We start from the raw sequence: 20,493 nt of genomic DNA, 5'->3' as shown, positions 1-20,493 counted from the left end.
TGAACTTTATCAAGCCTTACAAAAGCAGGAAGTTCCTGGCCTAACCGCAGGCTGTACAACTTCCTGGAGTATGTGCTAATCAGCCAGCTGCAGGGGCCTGGGACCAAAGCGGCCTCACCCTCCCTTAGGAATTTTCCATTCTTCTCTCTGTGCTTCCCCTGCTCCCCCTCCCTGCCTGAAGCCCTGCTTATAAGCCTCAACACCCAGTCAATAAACGAGACCTTGACGCAACTCAGACTGACTTTGTCTTCCTTTACGCGCCTGGTCTCCTTTCTCTCTCGCCCCCATTGATCTTTCAGGAGGTGCCTCCTTGGGTCTCATCAAATAACCTGGCCCGCGGGACGGGTCAATCCACCATGATCAAGTATGCTACATCCCAGAGATACAAGGATAGTTCAACATATGAAAAATCAGTCAATGTAATCCAACTAATAAAGAGACTAAAAGAAAGAAAGCCATGTGATCAGCTCACTAGATGCTGCAAAAAGCCTTTGACAAAATCCAACATCCCTTTATGAAAAAAGTCCTGGAGAGATCAGGGATACAAGGGTCATCCCTAAGTAAGCATAATAAGGACAGTTTGCAATAAGCCTATAGTCAACATCAAGTTAAATGGAGGTAAACTCAGAGCAATTCCTCTAAAATCAGGAACAAGACAAGGATGTCCATGCTCTCAATATCTATCCAATACAGTACTACAAGTTCTGGATGGAGCAATAAGAAAACTAAAGGATATCAAGGGATATGAATTGGGAAGGAAGAAGTCAAAGTATTGCTATTTTCAGATGATATGATAGTGTACTTAAGTGACATCAAAATTTCTACCAGAGAACTGCTACAGCTGATAAACACCTTTAGGGAAGTAGCTGGATACAAGATTAACTGAAAAAAAATTAGTGGCCTTTGTATATACCAAGGAAAAACTGGCCGACAAAGATAGCATAGAAACAACACCCTTCACAATAGCCACAAACAGTTAGAAATATCTTGGGGTAACCCTAACCAAGCAAGTGAAAAACTTATGTGACAAAAACTTCAAGTCTTTGAAGAAAGAAATTAAAAAATATATTAGAAGATAGAAAGATTTCCAATGCTTGTGGGTTGGTAGGATAGTAAAAATGTCCATTCTACCAAATGCAGCCTACAGATTCAATGCAATTCCCATAAAAATTCCAATCCAATTCTTTACAGAATTTGAAAGGAAAATATTCAGTTTTGTATGGAAAATCAAAAAAAAACCCAGGATACCTAAAATAATCCTTATCAATAAAAGAGCTGGAAATATCACCATCCCTGATCTCACAATGTGCTATAGAGCAATAGCAATAAAAACTACGTGGTATTGGAATAAAAACAGACAGGTCAATTGATGAAATCAAATCAATGATCTGGATATAAATCCACACACCTATAAACAGCTGATTTTTGACAAAGAAGCCAAAAATCATATAATGGAAAAAAAGAAAGTATCTTCAACAAATGGTGCTGGTCAACCTGTATGTCTCAATGTAGAGGAATGCAAATATATATATATATCTGCATGAAACTGGAGTCCAAGTGGATCAAAGGCCTCAACATAAAACTAGATACACTGAACCTGACAGAAGAGAAAGTAGGAATATTTTTGAACATATTGACACAGGCGACAACTTCCTGAACAGAACACAAATAGCACATGCACTAAGATCAACAATTAATAAATATGACCTCGTGAAACTGAAAAGCTTCTGTAAGGTAAAAGACACTGTCAATAGTACAAAATGGCAGCCCACAGAATTGGAAAAGATTTTCTGCAACTCCACATCCAATAGAGGGCTAATATCCAAAATATACAAAGAAGTCAAGAAACTAAACATCAAAAAATGAAATAATCCAATTAAAAATGAGGTATAAATATAAACAGAGAATTCTTAAAAGAAGAATATTAAATGGCTGAGAAACAATTAAAGAAGTGTTCAACATCCTTAGCCACCAGGGAAATGTAAATCAAAACAACTTTGACATCCCATCTTAAACATGTCAGAATGTCTAAGAACAATAAGACAAGTGACAGCTCATGCTGTCAAGGATTGAAGCAAGGGAAACATTCCTCCATTGCTGGTGCGAATACAAATTTGTACAGTCACTATGGAAATATATATGGCGGTTCCTTAGAACCAATCTACTTCAAGACCCAGCTATATCACTCTTGAGTATATACCCAAAAGATGGTCCACAAGAAGGACTTGCTCAACTATGTTAACTTATAGCAGCTTTATTCACAATAGCTACTAACTGGAAACTGGACATCATGTGGATGTCCTTTAACAGAAGAATAGATTTAAAAAAAAAAAAACATGGTACATTTACACAATGGAATATTACTCAACTGTTAAAAAATGTGACATCATGAAATTTGTAGGCAAAAGGATGGAACTAGAAAGAAAATTATCCTGAGTGAAGTAACACAGACTTAGAAAGACAAACATGATATGTACTCACTTATAAATGGATATTAGCTCTTAAGTAAAGGATAATCATGCTACAATCCACAGATGTTAAGTAGCAAATTTGACTCTTAGGGGGGAATACATGGATCTCCCTGGGAACGGGAAATAGAATTGATTATGTGGGTGGACTGGGGACAGGTGTAGATGGGAACAGAATGAATCATGTAGGGGAATGAGGTGTGGAGTTGGGGAGTACGGGGAGAGACAAGTGAAATTGTTTGGCACTTAGGGGTACATGATGTGGAAACCTAGTGCAGTGGAAAATTTCTTGAACCTATGAGGGTGACCCTAGCAAGAACTCCTAGTTATGGAGGATACAGAGCCTGAACTGGCTATCTTCTGTAACCAGGCAAGGCATCCAGTGGTGGGACTAGGACACCAACACAGCCACAAAACCTTTGACCTGCAACCTGTCCTGCCTGTAAGATGTGCTGGGGCAGTGGGTAGCTCAGATCTTGTGAGAGTGGCCAATCAATGACTGGTCTAACTTGAGGTTCATGCCAGAGAAGGAACCTATGCCCAACAACTGCCTGGATGACCACAAACCAGAAGCCCATAGCCCAGAGACCTAGGGTAGAAGCAAACACAACTGGCAAAAAAAAGGACAAAGAAATGATTCCTAATACCATTGTGCTATATTCAGAGATTGGTACCTAGCTATCCACAAAGTCATCAGGGAAGCCTCATCCAGCAACTGATGGGAGCAGATGCAGAGACTCTAGACCAAACATTAAGTAGAGCTCCTGGAAGCCTGCTGGAGAGAAGGAAAAAGGATGTAGGAGTCTGAGGGCTTGAGGACACCAAGAGAAAACAGCCTACAAAACTAACTAAGCAAGGCTCACAAGGACTCACAGAGACTGAAGCAAAAATCATAGGTCCTGAGCTAGGTCCCTATACACACATGTCATGGTTGTTTAGCTTGGAGTGTTTATGGGACTCCTAACAGTGGGAGTGGGGTTGCCTCTGACTCTTTTGCCTGATCTTGGAACCCTTTCCCTTCTGTTGGGTTGCCTCATCCAGCCTTGATATGAAGGTTTGTGCCCAGTCTTATTCCATCTTGTTATGCTGTGTTCCGTTGATATCCTTGGGAAGCCTGCACTTTTCTGAAGGGAAACAGAGGAGCAGTGGATCTGGGAGTGAAGGGATTTGGGGGAAGTACTGGGAGGAATGGAGGGAGGGGTTGGCTATGTTCAGGATGCATTGGATGAGAGGAGAATAAAGAAAAAAGAAAAAAGAAATAAATCTTTATTAGCAGAGAAGCTGATTGGTTGACTGCACATTTTCACCTCTCCCATCATCTCCTCTAAATCCAATCCTCAATCTCACCTCCCAAGCTCAGTAACAAACCTTCTGCTGTGACCTCCTCCTTATCTCTGCCCCCATCTCTAGCAGATCATGCTCACCTTCTCCTCCAACCTTCCTCTCCACTGTTCCCATTATCTCAGTCCAGAACTCCAGCAGACATTCCCCAGGAAACCACTAACAAAGCCTACTTGAAAAGCAAGTAAGCCAGCAAAGCAGGAAGGCAAACTCCAGATATTCATTCTCCCTTCTTCCCTCCAAATCTAATACACCAGTTTCATCCCTAGTTTGTAGCAGATTACATGCTGTGACCTTTTCCACTCCATACCAGCATTCTCAGTGGACTAAGCGCATCTTGGTGGAACAACTTGCAGTCCTCCCTTCTGTTTCCCCCCCTCATCTTCCCCCTTTTAACCTATTCCTATCCCTAAGTAATAGTTCCCAATATCTAAAAACATACTGTACACAGAATCCCAGTGGCCACACCTAGCAGGATCCCAGAAGCACTCCATACCTGGCAACACACAGCCACTATACCTTCCTTAGAACAGAGAATAAAACAGAAACCAAGGATCAAAACACCCACCAAAGAAAGATAAGGCCAGATATCAACCCTAGAATTATAATCATCCCAAACCCAGATGACAGGATAAAACACAGTAATAACCAGGACAAAATGTCTCTACTAGAGACCAGCAACTCTACCTCAGTAGCCCCTGAGAAATACAACAGCTGAAACCAAAGACACAGACATTAAAATAGCCTTTGTGAATATGATAGTGGTCCTTTAAAAGGGAATAAATAAATACCTTAAAAATCTACTAAAAACAAAGAAAGAGTGGAATTAGGGGCTGGAGAGATGGCTCAGAGGTTAAGAGCACTGGCTGCTCTTCCAGAGGTCCTGAGTTCAATTCCCAGCAACCACATGGTGGCTCACAACCATCTGTAATGAGATCTGGTGCTCTCTTCTGGCTTGCAGTCATACATGCAGGCAAAACATTGTATAAATAATAAATAAATCTTTAAAAAAATAAATAAAAAAATAAAAATACAAAAAAAGAAAGAGTGGAATTAAATGAAGAAAACTATTCAAGAAATTAAAGTGGAAATAGAATCAATAAAGAAAACCTAACCTGAGGAAAAACACTTCCAGTTTAGGAACTCAATTAGGAACCTCAGAGAGCCTCACCAACAGGATCAAAAGAAGAGAGAATCATGAGCACTGAAGATAGAAGAAATGGACATTTCAGTCAAAGAAAATGTTAAATATAAAAGTTAAATATAAAAAAATCAAGACAGAAAATCTCAGAAACCATGAAAATACCAAATTTATGAATAACAGGAATAGAGGATGAAGAAGAAATCCAAGTCAAATGTACAGAAAATATTTCAATAATATCATAGAAGAAAATATTCCTAACCTAAAGTAGGAGGTACCTATCAAGGTACAAGAAGCTTACAGAACACCAAACAGACTGGACCAGAAAATTAAGTACCTACAACACATAATCACTAAAGCACTATAAAAGAAAGAATATTAATAGCTGCAAGGGATAAAAGACCAAATAATGTATAAAGGGAGGACTAATAGAGACTTCTTAATGGAGACTCTAAAAGCCAGAGGAGCCATAAACAGTTTTATCCAAAATCTAGGAGACCACAGATGGCAATTCCAGACTAGTATACTGAGCAAAGCTTAAATCACAATAGATGGAGAAAAAAAAACATTCTACAATAAAACCAAATTTAAGCATTATCCATCTAAAAATCTAGCTCTCCAGAAGGCACTAGAAGGAAAACTTCAACCAGAAAAGGCTAACTATACCCCTCCCCCCAAAAAAAAAACCCCACAAGGAAATAAAATAATCCCAGACCAGCAAAAAGGAGAAATAAAACAGACCACAAGAACAAAATAACAGGAAACAATGTACTGCTAATTGATAAGTATAAACATCAATTTTCTCAATACCCCAATAAAATACAAAGATTAATAGAATGCATGTAAAAATATGATACATCCTTCTGCTACATTCATGAAGCAAAACTGAACATCAAGGATAGACATTACTTAAGGAAAGGGTTGAAAAAAGATATTTCAAGCAAATGGACCTAAGAAGCGTTATTACCCCTCATACACTGACAGTGGGAGACTTCAATACCCCAGATTCACCAATGGACAGGTCATCCAGACAAAACCGAACCAGGGAAATACTGGAGCTTAAAAACATCATAAATCAAATATGCCTAACAGATTCTTACAGAACATTTCACTCAAACACAAAAGAATATACTTTAATCCCAACACCTCATGAAAATTTCTCCCAAGATTGACCACATACTTGGACACAAAGCAAGTCTCAACAGATACAAGGAAATTAAAATAACACTCTGCATCCCCACCTGACCCATGGTTTAAAGATGGGTATCAACAACAGCAGAAACAACATGAAGTTTCCACACTTACAGAAACTGAACAACTCACTGTTGACTGAAGAGTGGGTCAAGACAAAAAGAAAAAAAAAGAACTTAAAATCTTTCTAGCATCAAATGAAAATGAAAACACAACATACCCAAACTTATGGGACACAGTGAGGGCAGTTCTAAGAAGCAAGTTCATAACACTAAGTGCCTATATAAAAAATCTGGAGCAATTTCATAGTAGGAACTTAACAGCACACCTGAAAGCTCCAGAACAAAAAGAAGAAATCAAACCTGAAAGGAGCAGACCGCAAGAAATAATCAAACTCAGGGCTGAAATATATATTATGGCTTCCAGATTTGTGTTTTCTGGGATTTCTGAATGGGCAAATGAGTGTGTCTCTGTGTTTGTATCTGTTTCTTTTGTCTTTTCTTAGGCTCCCTTCTTCTGTTTGTTTGTCCTTTTCTTATTTGTTAAGTTTTATAGTGTCTTCTTCTTTTGTTTTATTTTTTATTATCCCTTAGATTCCTGTTTATTTTCTAATGAGAAACAAAAAGGGTGTGGATCTGAATGGGAGAGGAGTTGGGGAGGAACTGGGAGGAATAGAGGGAGAGAAAACCATAATCAGAATATACTGTATGAAAAAAAATCTACTTTCAACAAAGAAAAAAAGAACCTATCTTATGTATTAGCAATAATTTACATTCCAAAAACTGTATAAATACAGTCAAATACACGAACATGAAAACGTGTCATGTTTTATTGCCCCCGTACTATTCTGTATGTTTAAGACTTCAAGAGCTTGACTCTCTGTGTGTGCAGCAATTAGAAGATATATCATTGTAAAGTCTAATAATTACATGTTATTTATATGATACCAGCCAGAATACAACACTTCTAAGTTCTGTAAAATAAAATATTGAAATTGAAATGTGACTACATGATTTTGGTGATTAAAATTTAAAAACTTACTTTTTAAACACTGCTAAGTTTTAGATTAGAAAGTATGATTTCTATCAGTAGTTAACTGACAACTAGTCATACAGTCATAATATTACTAAATACTTTAGACCAGGTTATGAAGAGAATAGAAAATGAAAATCAAACACAGATTCACATTTCAATGATTTCACTAGCCTAGGGACACATGACAAATAAATACAAACATGCATATGTTCATTACACACATAAATTAAATCACAATCTTTCAATCAACTTCACATTTCCCACAATAAGGTTTGAAGTCCTTAGCAGAGTTTCTCATCATCAACATGCCCCACCACCCTCATCACCTGTCTCGTTACTTCCCTAACCTTTCTGTTCCCTGGTCTTTTCTATTGCCTTCACTCAGGTCTTCCCCCATCTTCCATGAACTCCTGGCTATTCTTAGAAAACACAGGAAAGCTCTAATTCAGGCCTTCCCAATGGCAGGTCAGGCTGTGACTATTTAAAACCGAAGTGAGTGCTTTAACACCCGACTCTAACAAACCAAACATTGTGAGAAGTGTTGCAGTGGTGGAGAACTATATAATGAAAATGTTGTTAGATGACACCATTTAAATGATGACAGAAAGAAATTTGCCAGGCATGGTGGCACATGACTTTAATCCCAACACTCAGGAGGCACAGACAGGCAGATCTCTGAGTTCAAGGCCAGTCTGATCTACAGAGTGAGTTCTAGGGCAACCAGGCCTACACAGAGAAACCCTGTCTCAAAAATCCAATTCCATTCATTTCAGTTTTGTTGTATATTATGTATTTATTTATTTACTAGAAATAGGGAGTGTGGCATGACATAGCGCACATGTGGAGGTCAAAGGACAATTTGAAAGACTTGGGTCCTAGGGATGGGACTCAGCTCAAAAGGAACAGGAGTATAGTTACATTACATACTGTACCCTCTCACTGGGCCCCTCATATCCATTTTGTTGTCATATTTATTGTGTTTATATATGGTATATATACAAAATGAAGTATTATTCAGTTCTAAAGAAAAATTAAATCACATTGTCCAAAATGAAACTGGGAATCATATTAAGCAAAATAAACCAGAATCAGAAAGACAAATATTCCATTTTCCTCTTATACATAGAATGTAGATATCCTAAAACACATGAAAGGAGAAAGAAGACTTTGAAATGAGGAAGGTGATCAGCTGTGAAAGACAATAAAGGATATTAGAAAGATGAATAAGATCAAAGTATATTATATACATTATGAAAATGTCATTATATGTACTATTTTGTAAAATTAATATATGGCAATCTAAAAAAGAAACTGAGGTTTAGATATATGATGTGATTGCAAATTCAGGCTTATGACAAAGATGTCTCACACAGGGGTATTTTCTATTTCATTATTAATATTAATATAACATTAATATATTATCATATATTAATCTGATGGGTCAGTGATGATTTACCTGAATCACTGTTAGTGATCAAGTTAGAAATATAAATCAAGGGCTGGAGAGATTACTCAGCCATTAAGAGCTCTAGCTCCTGTTTCTGAGGACTCAGGTCCAATTCACAGCACCTACATGGTGATTCACAACCATCTGCAACTCTAGTTCCAGGAAATTCAATGCCCTCTTCTGACCTCCATGGGCACCACACATGCAACTGAGACATATACATACATGCAAACAAAATGCTGGTACAAATAAAATAAATAAATACATACATTTTAAAAGCACAGATTGAAAATATACATACAAATAATATATGGACTGAAATCTTTATATTTAGGATATGTATCTATATACATATATATATATATGCAATAACAATTAGGGAAAAAGAGGCTATGGATTTGAAAGAGTGGGGAGGGGTATATGAAAAGTCTGGGGGAAGAAAGGGAAGGGAGAAATATATATAGTCTCCAAAATAAGAAAATAGTAACCAGGGATTAGTGATAGAAAGCTAGAACAGCATGGTCTTTGCATGGTGTAATTTCACCCTTAATGGTCTCATTCATCAAAGATAACGACCTGAATAAATGATATCATTTGAGATTTAGAAGTAGTGAGCTTCTAGTTTTTCTCCCTCTACACAAAGACTAACTGAAGTTATTTTGTAAGGAAAATACTTACTTCAGTAAAGGCAATACATTTGATACAGAAGGACAGAATAAATGCTGTTTGATTTTTTTTTCATATTATAGCTTGCCACTAGTAATTGCTAGTATACTAGTAAGATTTCTCAGTTCAAACTTAAAACCCTGGGGGCTGCAAGGATGGCTCAGTGCTCCTGCTGTTGCAGAAGATCCAAGTTCAATTCGCAGCAACTATGTAACACTACTCACAAACACATAACTCCAGCTCCAGGGGATCTGTCACCCTCTTCTGGCCTCTGTGGGTACTGCAACATACTTAAATTTTAAATTCTGTGAAAACTCTTAAGTGAGACCCAGACAGTTGAAATAACTAATAGCATGTCTGTCTTCCATGCTACTACTAGTATGGCCCATTAAGTAGTGCCTAAAGCATTCTACTGCTTTCATAAACCAAAGTCCAAATTCCTCCAAACAAACACATGGTCAGGCCTATCACAATACCCCAGTCCCTGGTACCAACTTGTGTCTTAGGGTTTCTATTGCTGTGAAGACACACCATGATCATGGCAACTCTTATAAAGTAACATTCACTTGGGGTGGCTCAAATACAGTTTCAGAATTCAGTTCATTATCATCATGTTGGGGAGCATGAATTTGAAAGACTGCAAGGAGGGTTATATTGGAGCATTTAGAACAAGAAAAGGAAAGGGGAAAATGATGTAGTTACATTATTGAAATGGCTGTGGTGATGTCATCTTGTCCCGACTCTATTTTGTGTCTGCCTAGGCACACCTCAGCCTTACACACACACACACACACACACACACACACACACACACACACACCTAATACCCACATGTACCTTTGCAAGACTTTTGGGACTGTCTGTGTACCTGACCATGGTCCAAATATACTAAACAGAATGATCAGTGTTTGTGCAGGCTAAAACATAAAGCTAAAATAGCTAATAGAAAGTGTAAATAGAAAACAATTGTCATATGATGCCTGAAAAATACCACTAAGCTTTGCAAAAAGACAAATGTTGTTTCAATGCCCACCAAACCCTGATATAACTGTGGTTTTGTCTTTAAAATGCTGTATCCCCAAGTTTTGTCACCAGGATACCCTGAGGCATGCACCCATTCTTGGTTGCCCGCTTATAAAAGGACTCATATACTGTTAATTGGCTTCATTATATGATTGTCAATAACTAACTCTTTTTCTTTAATTGTTGGTATGTGTGTGCGAATATCATATAGCAATAATTATGTATATATAATAATCATTTCATTATTATATCAAAACTAAAAGTAGTAATGTTTTAAAATAAATAAAATCTTAAAAATAAAATATATGGGGGGCAAAGATTACTTTAGTATTTTTCAACTTTGTAACTGTTTTCAGGTAACAAATATGTTTAGAGTGGGGTCAGAATACAAACAACAGGCTCACAAGAAGCCATATGCCATATGTCTTCTCCTGTTGCCATGTTGAAGGGAAGAGTGGACAACGATGATTAGGACCAGTGCATCAGAAACATTGTAGAACGTGACTTTGTTTCTACTTTTGTAATTTACTGTTAACTTTAGGATAGGTCTCAGTTTCATATCTACAAATCCTGAATAATAACAGTACATTCTCCATATAGTTATCAGGCTGGTCAAATGAGATCAAGTAAAATGCAGGCACTGCTTCGTTATATAAACAGTGCAGCTTAGCATAATCCCTTAGCCCTTTCCTCAGGAACTCAAGCAAAGGCAGTCTGGCTGAGTATGGATCACTGGCAACACTGGGTTCTTCTTAAGTAAAGACTTTGAAATGTTAATAAGAATTTTATAAGTTGTAAGAATTAGGTTAATATCAAATGTCTTATAAACTTACTGTTTACACAAAGCCTTTCCCCCTTTTCCATGTATTATGTTACAGACGTTTCCTGGGGAGACAAGATGCACACACATCTACTCACTCCAGAGAGGGAACCCACAATGAACCAAACTGCAGCAAAGTCCAACTTGGTGAACCAAGGGGCTTTTCTTGAGGTTTCTTAGAGGGATGATTCAAAGTCAGTTGAATCACATTTAAACCCCACTGTAACAGGACTAACAACTCACAAAAGCTGAGACCCTGGAGCTCTCTGCATGATCTGCCGAGAATCTCCTCTTGGCAACTTACTGATCAGAGTCTCCTCCCCCAGCAGCTGTTTGCTGTTTCTATAACTCAAGGGAGGGGCCTTTCTGAAATAAGTTTCAGCTTTCCCAGACATGTGAAGTTTAGTTCCTGAGTATCATGAGCCCGCGTCCTGGAAAGAATGTTTCAATTAAGAGGAAATGGCTATATAACAGCTGTAAAGTACACAAGGCATCACCTACAAATATTGTCTCCATCCTCTCTTTTCTTCAAAACTATACCCCATCCAATTACTATGAAAAATGTGGTTTGCCTTCTGTCATTCACCCAGCCAGGGAAATTTTGGATATAACTTTTAGTCCAGATCTTTCCTTCAGCAACACTCCACTCCACTCTAATGTTATCTTTTAGCTTGATACAGTACATATAGGCATATTTTAGCTAAAAAAAAAATTCACCTGGAGAAATGCCAGTATCTTCAACAAAGGTTGCTGGGAAAATTGCATATCTACATATGAACAAGGAAACTTAATCTTTATATTTATTCTCGTATATGTGTTTGTGTGCCATACACAAAGACACATAACCCTCCAATTGGATCAAAGATAGTAGTGTAAAACATGAAATACTAAAACTGCTACAAAGGGCTAGGGAATATATTATAAGATACAAGCATAGATACAGATTTTCTAAATAGAACTCTGATTTCTCAGAAAACAAGATCAACAATTGGCAAATGGAACCCTGTGAAATTAAAACGCCTCTGCTCAGCAAAGAAAACTGTCTTTGGGACTTGGGGAAAGCAAGATACACATGATATGGAAGTAGAAAGGGCAAGAATAATAGGGTCAGAAATGTTTGAATGGGGTTGAAGACAATGGGATATAGGAAAGGGGAAGACTGGGAGCAGGCCAACAAAAATAAGGGTGTATGGAAAAAGTATACTGAAACCTGCTGCTGAAAAATATAATTGAAAAAGTTTAAATGGAGGTATCATGTATGAGAAGATAACATTGCTCCCAGAAGCCATGGGTTTTTATGCAAAAATATCATTACCCAATATAGGACAACTCCCTGTTAGTAATTGATCAGAGAGTCCCCAAACAATTTCTCCCTTACTGTCTAAGTGTTCATAATGTCAGAAAATGCTACTCAGGCTATTGAGGGAGAAAAGTCATCAACCATCTTTCCCAGCTATGGACCCTGCATGCTGCAGTTCCAACAAGTATGCCAATAGTGGCATGGCAGGTATGGGGTTAACCAACTGCTTTCTAGCAGAGCTTCAGGTCCCCTTCATCAGAGCAAAATCCTGATTTTAGAAACACCTATGCCTATGGACAGGCCCTAAAGGAGAATGTGTTGCTCATGTATTTTTCTGAATAGACATGTAGCCAAACTGCCTCCTAAACATTCGTGTTTACACTTGTGCTTCTCTATCCTTAATCAAAAAGAGTAGTTTCTTTTTGCAGAGACAGACAGCTTGTCCCAATGCTGAAAATAAGTGACTATGGAATGATCAACCCTAAACAAAGCACCTACATCACCTCCTCCAAGGAGAAGGCAACATAATAGAAGAGGAGGCAGAATGATTATAAAAGCCAGAGAATGGAAGGGAATGCTGTGAAACATTGTCTTAAGGATATAGAATACCCATCACAATCATGTACACACACCTGTGAAAGGTAGAGTACACAAGAGAAAGAAAGAGATAAAAGAGTATAATGAGAGGTAATAGATTATGATTATAATCCCTTCTAAATGCGTATTCAATTGCCAAAATTAAGAAAAGAATGAAACTCGAAAAGAAGCGTAAATAAACAACAAACCCAAAATCACTGTCTGATTGAAAACGTGAATCTGCTACACAAATACTAATTATCTTTCTGTGTTCCTGCTCTGAACAACCCTTTCAGTAGCACTCATAACAGGAATGTTCCCATGGTAACAATCATGCTGAATATTAACTCAGATACATTAGTTTTGTGTCTAATTACACAGCAAATCATATTTGGCTGAAGAAAACCTACTTTAACTTCCATTACATTGGAATTCTCTTTATCAATAATGCTACTATTTACAACACCTGAAGTTTTGTTATACTTTTTTACCTGAAGAACTGTGATTTATACTAAAAAATGTAAGCCAATACACTTTCAGATAAATTTATAATTTTCTGTTTACCAATATTCTACTTATTTTATAGTTTTTTATGTTTGAAAATCATCTATTTTTAGGTGATAAAAATATTCCCAGCTGGTTGTGGTGATATAGTCCTTTAATCTCAGCACTGAGTAAGCAGATGTAAGTAGATCTCTGTATGCTATAGACCAGTCTGTTCTACATAGTGAATACCAGGCCAGCCAGGATTACACAGTGAGACTTTGTCTCAAAAAAATTCCTAGATATTTTTATATATTTGAGTTTTGAATTTAAGTTTGTAAAATGATATGACCTCTCAATTATTTCAATAATTGCATGTACCCTCTAGATTTAAGAGTAAGGATATTAATCCATTAGTTTGAATATATGTGAACAGTAAACTCTAGAACAATAATGCATATGAAAGCATTCTTCAATTTATAAAATGTCCTATAATTGTCCTGTTCCTACAGTAGCCACTCTCTATGAATGCCTATTGAGTACTTAAAATGTACTTAGTGCTACTGTGGAAATGAGTGTTTTATTTATTTTATATTTAAGTATCCTCATCTGTCTAGTTACTACCATATTGTACAGAACAGCTTCCAGAAAATTTTAGGTAGACGTATGGGAGCCCACAGTGACTCCAGTTTGTGACTTGATTCCACCTTGACTCAAGGTCAGAAACTTCAAGCTTGCCTTTGCTCCTTAAGGCTGGATAGCAGGATGTATGGCCAAAAGTATGGTTGTCAGATGTCTTGAGAATTAAGGAGGTGTTTATGCTTGTTTGTTCCTTGAACCATGGTATCCTTGAGAGGGTGAAGTCCCTCCAGCCTGTACTTTGGGTATAAAAAGGCTGTGAGAAATAAACTCAGGGTTGTTGAGGTATTGACTCAGAACCCTCCCAAAACTATCCTGTGTCTCTGTCTTTTCTTTATGTCTCTGTTTTTCCTAGCTGTTTTTTTCTCAATCCTCACTCCCCTACTCAGGACTATTTGACAGGTTGGGCAAAACCTGACAGACATGTCTAAAAATTAATACATTGCTCACTGTAGCTCAACAACAGTGTCTCAATTTGGAAGTCAGAACTACTTTTCTTCTTTCTTTAGAGTGCATGTTCTGTCTTCCTTGTTTGTACTTCTGTCTCTGATCTCCAAGCAAGCCTTATTTATTAGAGCACAAACAAAATATCACCACATACTTCATTATCTCCTACAAATCAGAGCTTTTATAAGTATGCATGTCCTCTTCAGAATTCTTCAGGGAGAAGTTTAGGAACCAAATTTTGTGAAGTCTGTGTGCCCTGTTGACCTTACTAGAGTGCATTGCACTGTGTAAGTACACAGCATGGGGCAACTGACAAGGATAACCACTTATTTCAGATTTGAAAAATATTCTTCCTTTTCTTCTGCTATGCATAAATTGCTTCTCCACAGTTTATAGTTTGCTCTTTTGGTTGAATAATAAACCTCCCAAAGAATAGAATTTACTATGCTGAGAATAATCTAAATCATGTCTAGGAGAAAAATCCAAAATTTCTTATAATTGCTGTTATAATACAGTTAGGAAGAATTAGCATGATTTTTTTTCTCAGTGTTGCATCAAGAAAAGTAACTGATAAAATACTAAAGAAGCCAATAATCAGAAAACTGGAAAATTAGTTCTTTAAAAGCATCCTGCATTTAAAGGATAACCCTTGCTCTAACACAAGACATATTTCATGGATTATTTGCCACAAAGTGAAGTGTACACTAGTTGGAGAATCAAATTCACGGAAAGGAGACAAAATAGGAATAACCAAATTATAAAATAACTTTGCTGTACATAACACTTCAGAAAGCTCATATTCATGACTAAGTGACATTAATTGAATTATTATTTCAAATATTTTGTTTTCAATGCAAAGGAAATAAGAGTGTAAATACAAATAAAAATAGTTTCACTCAATGGACAAAATATGTGTGAACTTGATGTAATTTTAGTTTAGTCTGTAGAATCTAATATAGTCACATGAGACTAAGGATCTTGCATAGCCTAGAAATTTGCAGACATATAAAACAGAACCTATTGTTATTTCAAGAGTACTTTTATTATAGTCTATTAGATTATTTTTAGGCCACAATGAGCGCCTCTGTTGATCATAAAACTTTTGACTTGTTTAAAGTAAAACAGAACTTGTGGGCCCATACCATAGGAGTACAGGAAAATCAGATTAGATGTCAAAATCCTGCACTCTGCCACTAAATTAATGGACCAGGGGCCTAGATTTACATTTATCATGTCTTTCATCTCTTGCAATTATGAGGTAAAGTAGATGGAGCTAGTAAGTCAGTACATGTATTACTAAAATCTTCCTATGAATATAAATGCACACTTGCTTTAAATCAAAATAAAGAATAGCATAGTGTTGTTCCCTGAAAGGAATGGAGCTTCATATTGCTTTATTATTTTCCAAATTGGGCTTGACACTTCATATCCTTGAAATTGAACAAAACAGACAATAATTTGTAGGCATTCTTAAATTTCAGGTCTAGGCTTAGCCCCACTAAGCACAAGGAAGAACATGATTATGGGCTACTATATCCAGAACACTTCTATTAGCTACAGATGAACATGTATGCACTTTGTTACAGCTATGTAATTAATATTAACTATGATAAAGCACAACATTAAAATTTAAACTTAAGATTTTTCAAAGCACAAGTCCTTAGTAGTTGATTGCCAAATACAAATCAAACTGGGACAATAAATATATGCTTGTTAAATGTTTTAGAAGTTTACTTGTATTTAATATTTGATTGTTTTAAACATAACAAATTTGGATGCTTTTATGAATTAAAATATTTTTTAAATAACTCTAACATTTCTATGACACATTGACAAGTGTTCAGTTTTTTTTCTAACAAAAACTAATTAGGCACAGGAATGATGACACTTTTCCAACCCAACCTCCATATACTGACTTTCCATACCTCATAGTCATATTCAGTCCAGAATAATGCTTAGAACAATTTTTAGCAACTGAGCCAGTAGGAAAAGTGACAATACATTGTAAAAAATGAGCAAAGCAACACTTCATTAAGATGTATACCAATTTATGGCAATTTATACTGCAAAATACTTGCAGCAAGAACAAATATTTCATCTTATTGCCTTTTAAGCTTGCAGTAAACAATGTTATGGAAGTTTAGCTATTCTGGTTTGAATATTTGGTCACATAAGAGAGACAGAGACAGAGAGAAAGAGACGGAGAGAGAGAGAGAACATGACATGTGCATGAATTCAGCCATGCATGTATTACATGTGTAGAGGTTAGAAGACAGCTTTCAGGAATTGGTTCTCTCCTTGCACTGTGGGACCGAGCTCAGGTCACGATTAAAGTGAAGCACAGGTAGGCATATCTTATACAGCATGTTGGAATTCTGGTTCATAAAATTCACAGCTAAGCAAGACAGATAGTAAATTTTCTTCTCCAGAACTCTCCCCAACAACCTCTGTTGTTCAAATGCCAGCAAGGAGGAAGTTTCTAGTTCATTGCCAGATTCCTTCTTCAGTATCTTATAGCCAAAGTATGTGGTATCTTCTATAATACAATCTTATTCTTTAGATATAATGGGCAGTCAAGAAGATTGACAGGAACCGATACTGTTTGGGGGTACTTCTGAGGCCTCCTAATATACTTCTGTAGAGGTATCTCATACCTGGGACTGATGACTTTGATCAGTAATCTACTCCTTCAAGGAGCAACACCACCTAGTCATGCAGGATAGCACCCCTCAGTCCTTTTGAATATTTTTTACCTTAGGCCTAGAAGCAGATTTCCACATGGCTTCTCTATACACCCTTTGTCACAGTTAATCCTCTTTCCTGTAAGACAAATTGCTAAATGGTCTTATTAATAAAAAACCCAGAGCCAGATATTGGGGTGAAAACTGAATGATTAGAGGAATAGGACAAGCCACAGCTAACCTCACCTTACCAACTCCTCAGCCTCTAGAGAAAGCTACTTCCTGTATACTCACTCCTATATCCTTTCTGTGCCCTTACATCTCACTTCTTCTCTCTCCCCAGCTTCATCACTTCCTCTTTCCACCCAGCTCTATCACTTCCTGTCTGTAGAAAGGTACTTCCTGTATACTCACTCCTATATCCTTTCTGTGCCCTTACATCTCACTTCTTCTCTCTCCCCAGCTTCATCACTTCCTCTTTCCACCCAGCTCTATCACTTCCTGTCTGTCTGTACAGACCTCCAGACCTTTATGGTTAACTAGTGCTGGAAATTAAAGGTGTGTGCGACCATGCCTGGCTCTGTTCCCAGTGTGGCCTTGAACTCACAGAGATCCAGATGAATCTCTGCCTCCCAAATGCTAGGATTAAGGGCATGTGCTACCACTGCCTGACCTCTATGTTTAATATAGCAGCTGGATTTTTCCTCTGATCCTCATGTAAGCTTTATTTATTAGAGCACAAATAAAATATCACCACACTTTCCCCCCCTGAAGACTCATCTTCCCAATCCTAGCACTTTCTTCCTTGATTATACCTTTGTCAGAACACAGTCCAACAATGGAGTCATGAAAGGGGAATTCTGAGTGCTTGTGAGAAATCTCCAAAAAAAAAAAAAAAACTACTGTTTTGTGACCTCAGTTTCTTCAAAATCACAGAATTGTTCTTGGAATGTGTTTTTGTGCCCCTCCCAGGTGTAGTGGATAGAAGTGAATATGCTTTAGATTATTCATTACAACTGGTATATACATGCCTCTATAGAAAAAAACATATTTTTGTCACGTGCAACTCATTCTTGTGACTGTATAAAGCTAGAACTCATGAGAACTTTACTCAGGTGATCTTTCTTAATCCTCAGGGTATAAATTGTCTGATTCTCTGAATAAAGTTGTCTATTTCATGAGACTTTAGTTTGCCTCATTTTCAGACTCCACTCTCCCAGGTCTCACTGCTTTAGAGGAGTAAGCACACCTTAGCACCCACAGATCTGGGAAGATCATAGGCCCAGGCAGGGAATTTACAACTGATGTTTAAATTGACAAAGCAACAAACTGCCTTCTATTCATCCATGATTATACTCAGAGAAAAGTGGCCTCTCCCTACAATGAATGTCTATGAATGCAGAGGCATGTGACTGCCTAAGATGCTGAGAATAAGCAGCAGCTGTTGTCTCTTCCCTAAACAAGACATTTATGCAACCCCTTCTAAGGCTGTGGGATCACTGAGAAAGATGGGGCAGGAAGTGTGTGAGAATGAGAAGATAGGATGAAGAGCTACAAAATGCCATTCTCCAAACTTATACAACTGATGTCAACTGTAGTTACCTGAACTAAGTCCACACAAAGCCCTGTCAAAAGAAAGTTAAAGAAGATGGAGAGGCTCATTGGGTTCTAGCCTTTATCTCTAAACTTCTGGCTATTGGTAGATTCTAGGAGAGGGAAAACCACTGCCTTTAGCTGTACAGCCATTGCTGGTACCAACAGACTACAGTGGATAGCTCTGAACCCATAGATACATAGACAGCCCTGTTTAATCTCAATGAATGATAAAATAAAACTAGTAGACTTGAATGTGAGAGAGATTTGTGGGGAAGAGGCAGAATAACAGATGGGTAGGGAGGTGAGGCATGGTGAAAACGGTTGTTCTGCATTGCATGTATGTGTGAAATTGTCTAAAAACAAATTTAATGAATAAAGTTCAGAAAGTGGCTGTTAAATGTTCTAGATTTAAAACAATAAAATAATATTTTAAAGTGAAACTTAAAGCCTGTGGAAGATATGGGTATTAAAATTTATGACTTTAATATGTTAAACATTAGTGTTAAACAGAAAATTAACCTAATGCATGGTGTTTCCAGAATATAAAAGCTACCTTGAGGTTTGATACACAGACAAGCATGCACAAACTCATCTAGTATTTCTCATTAATATGGTAGTTTTAGGGCAGTCATCATTTATTCTCTAGTGTTACAATTTTCAGCCAGATCTCTTGTAGCTTATTTTCTAACCTCTTCCTCCAATGCTATGTGAATGAATAAAGTTCCCAGGAAATTGACCCTAAAAAGCTCTTCAGTGTGGTGCTTATGTGAATTGTGTAGCTCTCCCTTTCCCTTATCCTATTATAATACTGCTTTGGATGGTGGGACTGTCACATCAGTGGGATTTCAAGTGTCTTTCCAAGTATATAGAGGACAAACTTCACTCATACACAGTCCACTAAGCAAGGTCATAATTCCAGTACTTGATAACTTTAATAGTTGTTATACACTTCAGTTGAAATTCCATAAGCCAATTAGATGTAAATAATATACCTTGTTACTAAAGAATTTGCAGTTGTGATCATCAGTTTTGTGTTTCTATAGCAAATACCCAAGATAGTGAATTTACGAAGACTTATTTTGACTCAAAAATTTGAAGATATAGCCTATGATTTTTTTTTGCTCCATTGCTTTCAGGCCTGTGGTGAGGAAGAACATCATGGAAGAGAACATGTACAGTGCAGAGCCAATTACTTCATCACTGATAAGTGATAAAGGAGAGGAAAATGATGGAATTCTCATTAAGCTTTCATTATCACCAGCAAGGACATGTCCCCAGTGACCTGAAGGCCTCTTACTAAGACTAACTTCTTAATGCCTCTACTGCCTGATAACAATACCATGGACTAGGGACCAGATTTTTAACATATGGGATGTTGTAGACTATTCTAAATACAAAATAATCAGAAATCATGACTGAAAAATTTATTAATCAGAATCAATTTAAAATATAGTACTGTAGTTCTATGTTCCTTGTGATGCAAACATTGTTGCTTCTAAAAAAGCATAAGGTCACAACAAATGGTTGATGATTTTATCAGTTACTGTGCATCTGTTTGTTGTATTCTAAAATTCATCATTATGACTTAAAAAATTACAAGTGGGAGTATAGTCATAAAGAGATAAGCTGAATTTCTAAT

General features: G+C 37.1%; 1 long non-coding RNA gene across 1 annotated transcript in view; it reads left to right on the top strand.

The window, feature by feature from the left end:
• Positions 1-20,220, top strand: part of LOC131899169 (uncharacterized) — a 109,951-nt gene extending 89,731 nt beyond the window's left edge. The window contains exon 3 of the long non-coding RNA XR_009376062.1: positions 19,991-20,220. This is a non-coding gene — a long non-coding RNA (uncharacterized LOC131899169). The remainder of the gene's footprint in view (positions 1-19,990) is intronic.
• The last annotated feature ends 273 nt before the right edge of the window (positions 20,221-20,493 follow it).

This window comes from Peromyscus eremicus, chromosome X (assembly GCF_949786415.1).
Source record: "Peromyscus eremicus chromosome X, PerEre_H2_v1, whole genome shotgun sequence".
NCBI lineage: Eukaryota > Metazoa > Chordata > Mammalia > Rodentia > Cricetidae > Peromyscus > Peromyscus eremicus.
Note: the sequence above shows the minus strand (reverse complement) of the source record. Positions and strands in the feature narration are given on the sequence as shown.